This window comes from Pinus tabuliformis, chromosome 4_1 (assembly GCF_031772625.1).
Source record: "Pinus tabuliformis cultivar Carrire ecotype Pingquan chromosome 4_1, CPIR1, whole genome shotgun sequence".
Classification (NCBI taxonomy): Eukaryota; Viridiplantae; Streptophyta; class Pinopsida; order Pinales; family Pinaceae; genus Pinus; species Pinus tabuliformis.
This window is the reverse complement of record NC_142303.1, coordinates 663,579,530-663,589,087: the sequence shown is the minus strand read 5'-3', so window position 1 is coordinate 663,589,087 and position 9,558 is coordinate 663,579,530. Positions and strand designations below refer to the sequence as shown.

The following is a 9,558-nucleotide window of genomic DNA, read 5'->3' as shown; positions in this document are numbered from 1 at the left end:
GAAGTCTCATCTACCTCACTACTACCAGACTAGGCATTTCATTTGCTGTTGGAATCCTCTCCAGGTTTATGCAAAAGCCTTGTGAGGGACATTGGTCTGCTGCAAAAAGAGTTCTAAGGTACTTGAAGGGAACTCAAGACCTTGGAATCAAGTATACACAGGTGGACGACTTCAGCTTGATTGGATACTCTGATTCAGACTTCGATGGAGACAAAGAAACTGGGGTATCTACTTCAGGATATGCTATGAGTCTTGGATCAGGAGCTGTCACCTGGAGATCACGCAAACAATCAGTTCCAGCAGATTCCACAACAGAAGCAGAATACGTGGCAGCAGCTGAAGCAACGAAAGAAATTGTGTGGCTCAGGAAAATTCTTGAAGATTTGCAGGTAAAACAAGTACAATCAACTCCACTCATGATTGATAACACCTCTGCAATAAAGTTGGCCAAGAACCCAAAGTTCCATGATCGTACTAAGCACATCAATACTAAATATCATCTGATCCGACATCATGTTGAGGCCAAAACAATCCATCTTCGTCATTGTTCCACAAATGAGCAAATTGCAGACATCTTCACCAAAGCACTTGGAAGAGAAAAGCTTGAAAGATTCAGAACGATGCTTGGACTCACCAACATCCCTTCAGATTAAGGGGGGGAATGTTCACACCTAATCTTCAACGGTTGGGTAAACTGGAACGTGAACAGTCATCAAGAAGATGAACTGATCTGTCCCATTTTATGTATATAAATGATAGTTATCTAATGAAATAATCAATCAGTTTTCTTCTGCCCATTCTGGAGTTACCCTGGCCTAACAGCAACACATCCTCTTTTGTTTGTTAGTTGAAGAAAATGCATATAAATTGTGAATACTATACAAAGTCGTGTATATAAAACTCCATAAACAGTATGTTGTTGTTTTAATGATGTTTTATGTGTTGCATACAGGCAGACAACACTGAGGATGGTGTTCCCCCAAGGGAGAGGGGTTTGTGACATCCCCAATTATTTTGCACTTATGTATGCAATGTAAATATTTTTACAAAAAAAAGGTTTGAGTAATGGGTCACAAATTCTAGAGGTTGGGGAGGTTACTTGTTGTGAGATTTTTAAATTGTCGCTTACAATAGAAAAATCTAAGTTGGTACGTAACAACTAATAGCTGGGCAAAAGGGACAATTTCTATTTTCTTATAAGTTATGCTTTTTATAGTAGTGGAAAATAAATTTTAAAAAGGAAAAATGGTGAGGTGCCGATTGGTATGGTGTGCTGGCCACCCATTGCAACCAATTAAACAACATTTAACAACCTAGGAACAGACATGAAAGAGGCATTCTCCTTATCGGTTGACAAAATTTTGCTGGCAGGAGTCATTGTCTAAAAGGAGACATTCCAAACAACAAGCAAAAAGATCAATAGACAATTGGGGGACAACACAACAACCAAGGAAAAAGACAATTCACATTGGTTGGGACAACGCAAGAAAAAGAAGAAGAGAAGAAAGACAATGGTTTGATTTGCCAAGGAGGAGAGCAAATGAAAAGAGAGAAGTTGAATTATAAAGGCAAAGAATAAAGCAAGAGGTTTCAAACTACCAAAAGGAAGACTGAAATTTGAATTGTAGAGGACATGCATTCAAAGAGGAGAAGAGAAGTAAAGCAAGAAAGAGAGTAAAACACATAGGAAAAAAAGTGGATAAGTCGGGAAAAATGTAGAGCAACAAAAAAATAACTTTTGGTTGGTAAGAATTTAGGAAGAAATCATTCTAGGTGAGGAAGTAATTCCCTGTCGAGTCCCCATTGACTAGAGGGTGGAGATGGTATTTCTCAGAAATCCTTGAGGGCTTGGGTGGAATAATTATTCCTAGAATATTTTTGAAGGCTTCCTTTCTATATGGAGTCCTCAAGTTGGGTGCAACCACAGTGTCAAGTTATGAAGGATGGAGAAAACAAGTCTCTATACTCCTTGTGTACTTTTTTGTCTACAACTCAATGGGTGGGTGGAGGTGGAAGAATTTCTGGAGTCCTTGATTCAACTGGTGATTGTGTTCAAATCCTCGAGAAAAGACCCCTTAGTCTATGGAATCTGGCTCGGGGGTGATAACTGCAAGTGGGGACTAACTGCAGTTATCTATAATTGGGTGGAGAGTGATTCACTGCATGAAACTTGGTTGAGTTTTAATGCTCTTATAAGCTGACTGGTATGCTGTTGATACTACTGAAAAGATGCTGGAATCACGCGATGAGCACATAAATTGTGAGCTAGTTTTATTTATGATGCTAAACTAAGCTTATGTCTCAATAAATGTGTGCGCTGTAATGAGGTTGTCTCGTAAGTCTTGATTACCTAGTTTTATGTCCTGGACTAGATGTCAATTTCAAGACCCGTGATCTCCATTCATTTTTTTGGATAGAGATTGTTGACAGTCTCGATAAGGCATCATAATTACGAATAAGCCAAGCCTGAAAAGAGGTTTATTTACTGCATTTAAAATTTAAAAGTTTTAATGGGAAACTGTATGAGTATGTATTAAAAATTTCATTATTATCCCATGTTGTAATGAAGATATACCATTGAAAGGAAACATAATATCAGGCTGCAATTTATAATATTAACAATATAGAATGAGTACTGGGTCATATATATAGAGGCATATGCAGATGATGCCGAATAAGGATAAGTGTAGGATATCCCAGGTTTTTAATAGGGAGTAATCAACCTCGTGGATGTAAATATGGATTATATTGGTTATAAAACCTGTGTCTCTCTAGGTGTCTACTACAAGTATTAAACTATTTGTTGAACGAAATAGTACGTTTCATGCTAATAACGGAGTTCGCATAAATCACTGTGCAAAACAGTAAGGCTGTTCCGTTGCTCATAGTTGTGATTTTTATTGCAATTGGAACGCGTTGAAGGCGAGTATGAGAGTCTTATTCCATTAGAAGATCCAATATACATTCGTTACATTGAGAATGGAATTGTACGTTAACTTATATACAAATGGTGTGCAGATAATCTGCCGCATCTCGTAAAACTAATTCATTACATATCAAAACAACATAGTTTTAATACTTTGGAATCGGGGTGGGGAGTCAGACCTCATCACTAATTTGGTGCGCCACGAAGATAGGTCAGCCTGACCTTTGAGTCCGGGCTGATCTCATCCTCATGAATATAAGTTGGAAGTCGTGCCAACTGTGGCACAAGACTCGTTTTGGAACCAAGATCAAGATCGGGAGATGACGTTAAGTCTTGACCAGGGGTTAAATTTGACGGGTCCCCTTATCCATCAGAAAAATTTTCAATGACGGTTTTATTTTTAAATTGCACTTCATATGACTTTTAGTATTTATTTTTACCTTGCACAATATTTTTCATATAAAACATAATCAATAAAAAACATCATTTTTATTTAACACTTAATTTAATAATAGCAAACACTGAAATTTTCAATAAACAATCAAACACTCAATTCTATATATACAGGTGGCATTTTGTTTAGTATTGGCAGCAAGTTTACAGTAACATAAATATATTGAAATCCAAAAACATTTACTAAGATATAAGTTAACATAGATCGGTAGAAATCCAAAATTAAAAGCAGAAATCAATTATATCTATCATAAGAGCGTCTTGGCAGATTGTTGTGTTTGATTCATAAATGTTTAATTTTTTCTTGCCAATAAAATTATCTACAACGAAATTTCTTAAAACAACTTGACAAAGACTTTTAATACTAATCTGTTTTCTTTGCCATTGATTTCTGAGGATGAAGTAACTTCTACATTTATTTATTATAATTGATTTCTTAAAGCATCTTTCTGAGGATGAAGTAACTTCTACATTTATTTATTATAATTGATTTCTTAAAGCATCTTTTCTTGCCAATAAAATTATCTACAACGAAATTTCTTAAAGCAACTTGAGAAAGACTTTTGATACTAATTTTGTTTTATCTTCCGAGGATGAAGTAAAATTTACATTTTTTATTATAATTGATTTCTTAAAACATCTTGACAAAGACTTTTAATATTAATCTGTTTTCTCTGCCATGGATTTCTGAGGTTGAAGTAAACTCTACATTTATTTATTATAATTGATGAGTGCAAAGTGGATTGATTAACACAATACTTCATGTTCAACAGTAATCATTGGTATTCACATCTATTTAAGATTTGTGAGACTTCACCTTGGCAATCCTCAACTCTATGTATTGGTCTGTCAGTTAAGACAATCGTGTAGTTAAAGGTGAAATTCAGGATTAAAAATGCCATATTGATGTTTAAATGTGGCAATTGATTTTATGGTAAGAGAAATATACTATTCAACAGGTAAAACAATTGAAAGAAGATGATTTAATACAACGACCATATCTTTGACTCCACGCATAGTAACACCAACTAGAGCTTCAATTGTTAATTAAATGCAAAATTTCTGAAACAAATACATGAACTAAAGGGTTGTGTACTGTTTGATGCAAAACGTGAGTAATTTGGGACATAGAGAATGAACTTTGAAATGAATTCCCAACACGAGTTTTAGTTGTCTAATTAAATGCAAAATTCCTAGTGACAAGATCAAGTAAAAGAGTCTAGGCTTGTTCGTCCAAAAAAGAGTAGAGTCATTTAATTCACCAATAAATTAAGTTTGGCATTGTTGTAGAAAAATAGACGTGAGTTTGAGTACTTCAGAATTACTTGTTTCTCGCTTCTGCTAATTTGATTTTAATTACTTCGAATCTTAGGACACTTTCTCTTTTATATTAATTTATCTATTAATTCAAAAACAAAAAGTTTAAGCGGTTCCAATTAAATTGACAAATTAAATTAATTTTCACAATAAGACATAATGCACATAATACCATCACAAACCAAAGTAACATATATATATATATATATATATATATATATATATATATATATATATATATATATATATATATATAAACTAGAAAAAAAAATAAACCGATTCAAACAATAAGAATCTTTAACTATCAGTCAACTAACTCAGTTCAACGCTACAATACCAAGCTACCCCTTAAATTCAATAAGATCATTGAAACGACAAAGGTAAAGTAACCACAAAATAACAACGAAAAAATTGATTTCAAACTAAAAAGGAAAGCAATCTAAACAATCATAGTGTACTAACCAGCGCTCCATTTGGACCCTTTGAGTTTGTCATGAGGTCAAAAGTCCAGCACGCACTGCCACCAGATGAATCGAACTTGTTTCTCGTGTACATGATAACAGAAGATAAGCACTCTACTCTCAACAATGTAACCCTCTAACAAACCTCAACCTTTCCTTCTCTGCTATGCCCAACATCTAAAAGAAAGTGATTCATGCCTCCAGATTCATATTATAGGCAGACCCGACACTTTAAGTCAAGTTATTTCTGTCTCCTCCATTCAAATAAAGCAAGGAGAAAAAATAAACTTTTATAAGGCTTTTTGGTCAGGTTACATGATGAAACCAAGTGGAGTGCCCCTTAAATACTTTCGTTGTTCATGCTGAGGCTGCCTTGGTCATGAAGCCTCTACATTTTACAACCCGCAAAGAAAGGAGCTAGAAACGCATCAATGAATTCTGTGGATTTCATAGCAACAACATACAAACCAACAGGGGCTCACAATTTGCAAACACCAATGGCTCTATCTAAAAAATCAATGCCCACGCCAGATCCATTCATTGATCATAGTCACGAGAAGAACATCCCTCCTTTATGCTTACAGGGTGCTATAAACAATTGAACCCACTGACACCATTTTTCATGCTCCACGGTTTTGTCTCACACTTGAATTTCTTCAACCATTGAACCCCGTAAGCATGAATAAGGAAGCACTTCAACTATTTGTATGCTTCTGTTCAGGGTCTTTAGCCGGCTTGCGACGCCGAGCATTCATAACTCGTCCTGGTTCTTGTTGCATTTCATATGAGGGCGATATTTTGATGTATCGACTATGGCTATTAGCTTTTGGGTATTGGCTTCTGCTGTAAGCATTGGTGGTGGTTGTTAATTTGAATTTACCTACTTCATAGTATGGGTTCGTGTCTTCATTGATGGCATTGATCATCCCAGATCTTACCATTTATGTGGTACTTTATTAAATTTAGCTCTGGTTTTTCTGGTGTCTGAAGGTTTTATTGAAGATCTTGAAGCTTGTACTTAGGAGATCATCTTGCCACTCCACATATCCCAATGTCAACTTGATATAAATAAATTATATATATATATAATTAATTCGAAACTTCTTATTTTTTAATATGCCTGTCATTTTGACATTTTTAAAAATTATGTGCAAGTTACTCTTGACGTGTTTATTTGAGAATTAACTGTATTTTACGGGTAAAAACCCAGAAAACAGGTAAACGGGCGTCAATTTTAAAGCCTGGACTTGACGAGTGAGTGAAGGTATGGGCGACGATGCGAACATGACAAGGTTTGGAAGGTTGGGGTTGGGCTCAATGCGATGTGAGTGATAGTTGTTACCAAAGGTTTGGGCCGACCTTCCACTTGGAGCTTCGTGAAATACGCTTACCACAAGATTGGTGTTGGGTAACATATATTAGTATATATATAATTAGCAATTGCACCATGAGGTACAAAGGAATGTGGATAGGAGCAGTGGGGAACGTGATAGGCAATAATCTATCATGTTATGTCTTTCTTCTGCTCTGGTTCACTTATTCCTTGTGACTTGCTCTTATTTGTTTGTTGCTTGTGATTTTCTCCCTGTCTCCAACTCATCATGTGGCATATTTATAGGTGCACTCCTTTTTCTTGATTATTGTTAATGTCTCTTTGTTCAAACTGAGATCAACCCATTTCATCATGCCTCTTAATGAGGAAACCCCAAATTTTGTGTGAGATTCCCTATCCAACATCTTGCGAATGTGTGCACTTGCTCAATCTCTTGTGATATGTATTGAGCCAACTTTCCATTGTGGGCTCTTACCTTTCTAGTGTACCCATGATATGTTGTGTTCATTCCTTTTCCATGCACTCTGGCCTACAAAACCAATCCAAACACTTTGGAAATGCATCAATGCCATGCAACCTATGAGTTGCACACAACTATGATATGATGGGCTTGTTGCATTCACTATGCATGCCACCCACAAATTTCGACTCATCCATGTGTACCATGTACCCTTCTGAATGCCCATATACTAACCAGCACACCCATTTAACTAACAAAGTGCGCCAAATCCTCCTCATGAATCATCCATGCAGTGTGTGCATAGAAAAGTCCCCTTGTTTACTCACACAACGAAGATGATATTGCCTTTTTTGTTTTCTATATTTCATCAAAATAACACCAGTCAAACTCGTAGAAAAGTCCCCTTGCTTACTCACACAACCAAGATGATATTGTCTTTTTTGTTTTCTATATTTCATCAAAATAACACCACTGAAAAATGGTCTTAACCATGCAATTTCCAGCTTTCAAGGATTTTCTTTTATTTTGTTGTCATATAAAAGCACCAAATGACAACAAGGTCATTCCTTTTACTATCGTAAGTTGATTTCCTGAAATGTGTTTCTTCCCTCAATTGGTTTATCTAATGAACTTGTTGTTTCTTAGCTATGTCGATATTGCATCTATGGACAAAATATACCTTCACAACAATAGTATAAAAGTGCAAGGAGACTATTGTTTCCTGGCCATACACTAGCTTGAAAGGAGTATGACCAATTTATCTTTTGTATGCTATTCTATTCACATGTACTATTGCTTTCATGTATCATCCTAGTTATCTTAGTCGATTACACGTCTTCATTAATTGTTTATCCAATACTTTGTTGAATGACTCAACCACTTCATTAGTTTGTGGATAATAAGCTTAAAATTTTTTATGATCAATCAAATACTTTCTCCACAATACTTTGATCCTTTCGATAACAAAATGTGTTGCTTGATCACTAATAATGGTCTTCTTGGAACTTTTTGTTTGGTACACAATTTTGCTATTTTAGCTTTTGTTATTTTACTGAGTTATTCGACAATAATGACCTTGTATTTTTATTTCTCCCTTTTGCTCATTGTAGGAATGGTTCGACAAAATTGATTTCCAACATTTCAAAAGGTTTTATCAAATTTTAAGGCATTTCAACTTCCCACAACGTTCAACCCATTCACTAGAAAATGTGGCATTTACCTACATAGTTTTGATAGTCAAAGTGTAATTTTGGCCACCAAACACCATCGTGAAGAGAATATCCTGGGCCATTGTATTCACTAGATAATGTCGTCCTGTCAACCATGCATGTCTTTCATCTATTATCCATTTCCTTTGACGTTCTGCAACATATAAATGGAGGACATCATCTAGCCTCAACGTATATAGATACCATTCATTAATGTGAATGGTGCAAATTTCACTGCTGAGGCCTTATTTTTCTTTGATCTTTTATGGAATTTCTTTAGGTTCCTTCCCATCCTCTAATAATTACACAATTTCCCATTTGCATCTCGAGCAGCAATTGAGAGAATGTCAGCACAAGAAACCAGCACTCCTGGACATATTTTCTCTAATTCAGCTTTGGCATCGTCTATAACATCAAATCCACGAAGGCAGAGATTGGGAATTGCGTATTTTTTTGCCACATTATTTTTCGTAGAGTTTAACATAATCGATCGATCGCAACCCTGCAGTAACACGCAGGGTTGAATTTAGTAAATTGCTAATACTAATAACCAACAATTTTTTGTTTGGGATTACTTTGCCTTTGGAGACTCATTTCCATAATCATCCATTAGCCTATCCACATTATTTCATAAAAGAGTCTCAACCAAAACTCCATCTTTAGTAAACCACTTAGTAACACTCTTGGTAAACTCGACAGGTGAATTGGCCGCAATAGATTCAGGGTTGTACAAGTCAGAAAAACGGGCAAGCTTTGAAGAAACTGCCAAACTTGTGCTGCTAAATGATCTAGGGAAAGATCTGTGAAGAGAATAGTGTTCTTCTCTTTTGTATAAATTATAAAGTTACTACAACAATCCATTGAAGATAACATACAATATAATGCAACGAATAAGAAACTTTTTATTTTCTGGGAACTTCTTGAGATAAAACTGAGCTGCCAGGGCAATACCGATGATGATGACACCTATCGACATTTTGACATTACTCAACGCCACATTCTCCACATACCCTCGACTGAATAGTACCTCGGATGCCGTTTCATCAAGGAGAAGCTTGATGGCATTTGGATCGTTGAGATTAACCTTCTTCGGCGGCAAAGGAGCCTCAGATTTGTCTGTTGCAAAACCCTTGGTTGCCATTGTTCTTCCACTGCTGAATTTTTGCTGGTTTCTCGATATCATCAGATCAGTGTGATGAATTCGTTTTGCGTTTCCAACTTGACAATGACTATAAGACCATATTTCTGTGTTAAAATCTGTATGACCATATTTGGTGGAGCTAATAGAGAAGGCGTCGATGTTGTTGAGCCTGGAGGAGGAAGTAGGTCTCCACAATGTGACCTTTCTTGTGCCCCAGTATTCTTGCTTCGAAGGACCAGTGAAGCAGGAGAGCTTCAAA

At 35.9% G+C, this 9,558-nt stretch overlaps 1 pseudogene; it reads right to left on the bottom strand.

Moving 5' to 3' along the window:
* Positions 1 to 8,729: 8,729 nt before the first annotated feature.
* Positions 8,730 to 9,299, bottom strand: LOC149177855 (signal peptidase complex subunit 2 pseudogene; annotated as a pseudogene).
* Positions 9,300 to 9,558: the final 259 nt, after the last annotated feature.